Raw genomic sequence first — 8,128 nt, 5'->3', positions numbered from 1 at the left:
GTCTGTGGCCTCGTGCTTTTTTTCCACGTTATGTGTACAATTGGAAATATATTTAGAAATTTCGTGATCTTATAATTTTTTACAATTTAATGCGTCATCGTTTATGGCCTATCAATGTCAATTTTAGACGATAAATTATGTAAAAGTGTATTAAATAGATGTTTTAAAGTAATTTTACGAAAAGAGAACCTCTCAAAACTTTTTTTATACAATTTTCCTGTATGGCTGTATTTATTTTTTATTTATTATTATACTACAATTAATTCCATGTCACAGTATAAATCAGAGTGATGTTAGATGTAAATATAAATTTGTCACATTATAGAATACGCGCGCTTAGATGACTTCCAAATTTACTTAAGAAACGCGAATTATTTTAAATTTTACGTGCGATAACATAAATGGACGAAGAGTTTCATGTGCGAGTTCTAATCAGAATAGAAGACATATCTAGTCGGTTGGTTTAAACAGTTACTTGGACGATGAGTTAAATGGGTTCTCCACGCGGCGGTACACCTACGGCGAATTCAATCAACTGCATGCCCGATAATTCAATCAATGGCGCGAAGTTGACTCCCGGAAACACAATCGAGTCTCCGCGTTATCGGAAGTGAATTTCGAGTAGAACAATCGTCGCTCGCAGCTACATGGGCGGCGAATCGATAATTCGTTGCCGAGATCCGGCGACGGTTAAGCAACATATGCTGTGTTAATTTCGCTGCAATCTATTGGACATATACCTTGAGCCGCACGAAGTGAGTATTAATTATCTAATTAATAGCGAGGCTTCGGGGTACACGCGATTAGCAGATAGTCGCGGTTGTTTGTTCGTCACGCTTTCGCGTTTCCAACCAAAAAGTAATAACGATTTCATCACCTGTCTCCCACTACACCACGTAAGATATTGTGTTTGATTATTCTTATATATATGATTAACTATAACTAACTAAATTAATACATAGCTACTAAAATAACTTATGGCTAATTATATTTTTTATGACCAGGTTTGGCCAAATCATACCATTCAAATTTTTATAAATCTTTATTAGATCGTTTGGATAATAAAAATCAAGTAGATATCATTTAAAATCTTGATTTACCTCGTATTCGTCGAATCGCAGAGTTGCAAGGTTTCAAAATCGCATTACAGAGAAAACGAATGTACTTGAACGAAGACGCCAAGCCTTCTTGCAAAGCAGTACGAGGCCTATTGTGGAGAGATCCTCGTTTACCAAAACTATCAATTGATGTCAGGGCACAAACAGGGTAACGCGCGGTATAACACACACTCGCAGCTGCACCCTCGGAACACCGAAATCCAAACAGAACGTATATATCTCCTCGCCCGTCCATCTGTCGTTGTGTAACGGAACACCGGCTAATAGTATTAGAAATATATATATATCTCGGACTAAACTACCCCTGTCAAACCACTCGATCGAGAATCACCCTCCCGCTTCTGGCTTTCCCGCTCTTCTACAGAGTACAGATCGCTACGGTCGCTACGGATTACGTCGGTAAACGTCGGGGTTCGCCGAACGAATCCTGATCTCTCTAGCTTCTTCCACCCCAAAATCTGCTAAACACATCGATGGATCGGCGATATCCCATCGAGGGCCCGACACTCGCCGACCCCGATTTATTATCCAGATCCATCGTATTTGTCGCCGCGTGTTAACAGAACGACTGTATTATCCGTATATATCTTACGAGTATCGCATTAATTTAATTTACATATGTTTTTGCAATTGCGTGTTATTAACCCTGATAAAAATGTGGATAGAAAGTTCATTCCTATTTTTATTGCGTCAATTATATATGCATTTAATACATAAATGTGCTGCCCTTATAAAACGTTACTAAATCGAAATACCAATTTTACATCAACTATATGTAGCAACGTTTATTCGAATATCTGTTCGCGTTGCACGTGAAGTCGATCGTCCGATCTCGGGTTAAGAAGCATAACGTGTAATTGACATCCACGCATTCTTTTTGCTTCTCGCCACTGCATCCCACGTAGCGGCGGAGTCTCGGACAGGCCGGAGAATTCGAAAATCGTGACGCCGAGCGCGCCTCGCGCGGGCAGGCGCCGTGGAGACGGCGGATGCCGGTTTTTGTTTGCTTGTTTGTTGTTTGTTCCGGGCGTTTCGTTGCCGCGTCGGTTAGGTACTTGACTCTCCTCTCGCGCGCTCCCGCGTTTTCCATGAACCGGCGATGATCTCCCCTCTCGCTCGCTCGCTCGCTCGCTCGTTCTCTCTCTCCCTCTCTGTCTCTCCTTCCTCCCTCGTTTCTCCTGTCCGGAATCGATCCGCGCAAATTTACACGCCCGCGGCGCGCTGGAGTGACGTCGGGAATTTTCACTGTCTTTCCACACTTCTAAACCATCACCGACACCGCCGCAACCTCTCGTCATCTCTCCTCCGGCCCCCCTGTTCCTCTCGTCCTCGTCGACAACGATCACCCCGAGGCAATCCGGCTTTACCACCGCTCTCGGCGGGGATGGATCGGCATGCCCTCCGATTGTTTTATCCGATTGTTACAGAGCCGCGGGTAACCCTGTCCCATTAAAATACTTAATTGGTTTGTTCCGTGCTCGCGCACAGTTTTCTCTCGTCCATCCGAGCGATGCATCGCTAAGCCTCTATCACTCGCCGTGTGTCTTTTTGTCGAATTTTGTCTAAGGAAAAGCCGCATGTCCAAAGGTGGCGACAAGTACGCGTCGTTTACGCTCCAATTTCAATGCAACTGACGATCAACTGGTATCACGCAACCTTCATTAGTGTCTGCTTCGATTCCCCGACGCGAACAAGTCACTCAAAGCAAGATCCGTAACTGCACGTTCCAGCCTCTCGTGCTAAAAAAAAAGTGCGTTTCTCTTCACGTTAAAGGGTTTTTGGAGCATAATAATATTACATTTGTACAGTGTTTAGCGTATGATTTTATATACACTGGTGGAAAAAATTTGTACTTTTGTGAAAAAATCTGCTGGTTAAAATTTTTGGGTAAAGTAATCAACACGTGTGCATACATGTGTAGATTTAACATATGCCTGGTATGTTAATTGAACTTAACAAATATAAAATGTAAAATTATTAAATAAAATAATTTAAAAAATATGTTAAAGTAACACAATTTGAATTATTTATTAAATGTGTTGAAATATACAGAAAAAGAGTATTGCTTTTACTCTATAACAGAAGTGGGAATGATTGAACGTAAAAGTTATGTTAATTGTACACAATTAACTTTAAATTACGATCAAAATTACATTTTTTTCTGTTGAAATATTAACATAGAGTATCGGTGTTACCATTTAACCATCTATATTATGTTAAATTAACACGAAAATTTGAGTGGACCGTTTGGAATATGTGATTTATGTCATATTTAACACAAATTTTCCAACTGTGTACATGTATATTTTGTATACGTTATATACAAATATTTATGTGTATATAAAGGTAATTTCTATATTATATGAATAGTACTATGAATAGTGCTTCATGGGTAGTCTACACCGCATACTGGCTCGTGTTTATAACGTCGTCGAAATCTCGAGGAACTCAAGGGATACATATGCTAAGATACGGCGAACGAGAAGACGAAGCTGCTAAGAGCACAAAATTGGCCGCGATACTCCTTCTCGCGAGGAAGCAAGCTGCGACTTGATGAGTTTGGCGTTAAATTCAGCCGTCAGAGCTTTCAGCCCCGTTCCACCCCGCCTCTGGTCTTGCCACCCTCGCACGAGTTACTCCTCCTATTCTCTTGTCTCTCTCGCGAGTTACTCGCGGAGCGAGCGAAGCGACGGTCGTCACGCACATGCTGCAACGACCTTTCGCGTTCAAAAGCTTTGTTTATGGGCCGAGAAAATTTATAGGCTGCGCGCCGATATACATATAGCGAGGTCGGTGTGTTCTATCTGCCTGGAATCTTCGTTCGAAACGTTGGCGAGGGGAAATTCATCTTGCGTATCCAGCTCGCCGAGTTGCTGTTTAGTGAAATAAAAGGCGTCGCGGAACACGATATCCGGTTGTGGGAGATAACTTGAGGATGAGATAGGAAGTCAAGATTGCTGATTTTGCGGACCAAGTTTTAAACCATTGAGTGTCTAAAGAAATATCTAATAGGGGGTAATTAAATATAAAATTTACATCTATTATACAATTAGATAAATACGGATATCACCGTAGTGATTATATTGAATAAACAAGTATGAGTGAATATGGATATATAATCGTTAACACTCATTACTGTTTGTTTCTCGCATTTGCGGATTTATCACGCATTATATATCAACCTTACAATCACGAGAGTCAACATATTTTTTTCTCGCACATATAAATTCTACTGGCTCGCGAAATTCCCCGTCTCCTATACGCAGTTCGTCGGTTTCCAGAATTTCGCAGCCACTGTGGTTAACTAATGCGACTACGCGTATGCGATGGTTCACCGCATCGGGGGAGGAACAAATGGTCTATATCGTGGTGGCGCACTCGCGAACAGTGGTTGGTAGGCATCATTAATTATATGCGAGTTATTGGCACTATCAACGTAGCGTTTCAAAGACCGGATGCACTACATACGCGTACTGTCCACTTCCTGCGGGCGGAATAGCAACGCAATCGAAGACATAATTTGATAGTAATATTATTGCCCAAAGTGAAAAGTTTATATCATTTTGATGAAACAATCTGTGCGCAATAGACACAATTGTGGTTGGAGAAATTTGTTACGTAACATTTTTCGCTACCCTTTTTTTTTTTTTATAAATGTATGCGTTAGCTCTATAGGTATATATGATAGTTTCTCATTTTAACAAGCATCTATATATACCCACGTCGATATGTCTTACGTCTACATAACTTTATCGTAAATATGTTTGTTAGTATACTTTTCCTAACTATATTTTTCCAAGAATCTTGAAGAATCTTTTTAGAATTATTATTTTATGAAGTTTGTGCAATCTCTTAAAGAAAAGTGTGTATTATACGTATATGGGCTGCAAAATTGTTCCTGATTATTCATAAAACTACTTGCTTTCCATTGCATACTTCACTATACGTGTTACATGATAGCTTTTTATTTAATCGAGACAAATGTTAGTTATTCTTTCTGCGCATTTTGACTATTATTTTAGTTCACAATTGAAATAATATAATGTTAAATAATTGCTTTTAATATTCCTACATTAGAAACAAAATTCAATTTGAACAAATAGAAAAGTTCTGTATTTATATGACAATATTTCAGTTTTACTTAAGTTGAACCAGTATACACCAGTATACACCAGTATACACCAGTATACACCATTCTTTAGGCCAGGAATCTCATGTTTTTTCGCATATTAGCCCCTCTATCCTCAAGCCTAGTTTTACAATTTAACTGTTTCGTGGGCGCAATTATCTAACGGAGTCTAAATCGCGTTATTTGACTTGGTGTAATTGTCCAACAAAATCTGCGGTCTTGTGGGACGTTCATCGACTGCACACCGAGCGATACGGACACGGCATACGGGACGCTGTACCAAGTTTCTTCGTGCAAAACTTCAGCCGATCTCCGCACTGACCAACCAACAAGACCACCGCGCGCAAAAAAATCTCACCGTGTATGCTGGACAAAGTGTGTGCGCGCGCGCTCGTGTAGAGCGGCATTGCTGTGTATGTGTCCTGTCTTTCGTCCTACTCTCATCGTGGTCACGGGATGAATGCCACGCGAGTCTCCGTCCTCGTCTCGCGGACCCCCCACTTCCTCGCATCGTCGCTCAGCGATTCCGCGCGTCGCGTAAAGTTAGTCCCCCCACCCACGTGTCGGTGGACGATAGTGGGGAGAACTCAGGCACGTGGGCGGCGTCAAGCCGAACCACGCCCAATCGCGTTGCCCCTTTACCAGCCCGGCGCGCTCGTCAAATGTTTTTCGTCGCGGATTATGACGCGGTCTGCGCGATTATGACCACCTCTCTCTTTCTCTCGCCCGCGCCATCGCTCTCGTTCCATCTTACGTTGCTTCCCCTGACTCCGCGTATCACGGCGCTCGGTGGCTGGATTTTTTTTCTCTCTCTTTCTGTCCTCTCTTTTTCTGTCTCGTATACCTCTATCTTCTCCCTGCCGACGAGGACAAACTTTGCTCTTGCCTCAGCCGTTCGTTACCACGTCGTCTCGGACACGCGAAAAGGCGACTAAACTCCTTCTCTTTCTCACTGTAGGGTTTTTTTTCGCAATATATGTGTACCCGTAGGATCTTTAGACGCTCTTTCTCTCGCCTTCCGCTTTATGTTTTTTTTTCTTTATTTCGTTTCCTTTATGTTCCACTGCCTCTATCCGATAGCTAACATATAGTGGCATCGATCGCCGCCGGTACATTTTCCTCAGATCGGCAAAAAAAGAAAGAAAACGAAAAGTCTAGAATGAGCTGTTCACGACGGAGTGTCTAGCAATCTAGTAGGTTGGAGTCAAATGAGAACTGGCATGAGGTGAAGTCATGAGAAATAGCCTATCAAATTTACATGCTATATTGATAATTGTTACATGAATAACTCAACTAGTGTAATCTTCTATTTCAAAGATATTAATAAAATAAGGAAATTTAAGTTTCAATGTGAACAAATTTAAACTCGCGCAAGCATAAAGTTAAAAATTAACTTGGGAAATGTCTTACATATAGACATAAGTCAATTAAATCAATCAAATATTAAAAAGATCCGCATATCTTGGTACTACACTAATATCAACACTATGAATACTATTTGTATTGTAATATATAAATTACATGATAAAACTATTGTGTATGTATATGTTATATATGCGTATTAATTGAATATAATATAGTTGTATAAAATTCGACATCCCGAGACGTGTGCACACCTATATTAAAATTTAAAATATAATTGGAGATGAAAGTTTTTAAGCACTAATAATTATTATTTTCTCTTGTGACGTAAATCAGAAGAATTGAGTTTATAAGAAGTGCAACGGAAAGGTGCACGTTGCCAATAATTCACTGCAGAAGCAATAAATAATGAAACAACATGTGATCCCCGCCCCTTTGTTCCAAACGTTTAATCCTCCCGCGTCTCTCTCTCTCTCGCCATATAATTACGATTAAACCGGATCATGGCCCGGCCCCAGACTAAATTTTGCTCTGGGCCAACAAAAGAACGACTTCCGATCGACGGTTTCAGCGTGACGGTCACTCTTTACGACGCTCCCGAATAATGCGATTCTGGATATGTAATTCCAGTTCGCGCGGGTAGAAAAGCTCTCGCGGATTTGGCAACACTGTGATGCTCTGGGCGTCTCAGCAACACTCTGCGGCGCGAAGGACGAGCGTCGAGCGTTTCACGATAGAGAAAAAGCGGGAGAGGTTTCGCTGGAAGGAAAGGGTGAAGGGCGGCACCCGCGAGAGACGAGACGGGGGAGGCAGTGGAGGCACAGCGGACGACAGAGACGGTGGAGCGCGAGAGGGGAACGGATTGAGTCACGTGACATCGTGGCGGGGATGTTTGCGGCAACGGTAGGGGCATAGGGGGTGTGGCTATAGGTCTCCTCTCTGTCGCCGCTCCGCTGCCGCTAAAACGGGCGAGGAGCGACCGAGTGCGAGCGAGAAGGACGGAATGAGACAGGGTGAGATTCGTGACGCTGTACCGTGCGAATTTTGGCACGGCTCTCGAAAACTTCTCACTCGCGGTATTTCGCGGAAAACTCGGTGAATTCCTGGCGTAGCCAATTGTATTGCATTACGGTGATGATAAAGTATATTCGCCACGCGGGCGCGCGCGCGCGCGCGATGGAAAGATATATTTACACATACATTTTTTCGGATAAAACGTCGTCAAACTTGGTTTTACACAGATGAGTTATGTGATTTCGTGCATTCTGATTCGCTCGAATAGGAATCTCCGCAATTTCCCGGTTTAGAATTGAAAATACCACAAGTAATCACATGATGTGATATTATTGGCTAAAATATGTCTGTGACATGTACGTTATGCTATTATTAATTGGAGATATACACCTCTTATCATTGAATTAAAACTTTATTTAATGATAGTTGAAGTTAGAGCGTTAATGATATCTGGATACCCGGATACTTGTTCAAATTACTCAAAATGTGCTAATAATATATAGGT

The 8,128-nt window shown here is 41.8% G+C and overlaps 1 long non-coding RNA gene across 1 annotated transcript in view; it reads right to left on the bottom strand.

The window, feature by feature from the left end:
• Positions 1 to 1,782: 1,782 nt before the first annotated feature.
• Positions 1,783 to 8,128, bottom strand: part of LOC139777677 (uncharacterized) — a 136,298-nt gene continuing 129,952 nt past the window's right edge. Inside the window, exon 3 of the long non-coding RNA XR_011719409.1 lies at positions 1,783 to 2,857. This is a non-coding gene — a long non-coding RNA (uncharacterized lncRNA). The remainder of the gene's footprint in view (positions 2,858 to 8,128) is intronic.

This window comes from Temnothorax nylanderi, unplaced genomic scaffold, assembly GCF_030848795.1.
Source record: "Temnothorax nylanderi isolate EJ_2023f unplaced genomic scaffold, tnyl_v1.0 TNYL_tig0006_pilon, whole genome shotgun sequence".
Classification (NCBI taxonomy): Eukaryota; Metazoa; Arthropoda; class Insecta; order Hymenoptera; family Formicidae; genus Temnothorax; species Temnothorax nylanderi.
This window is presented reverse-complemented; position numbering and strand designations above follow the sequence as displayed.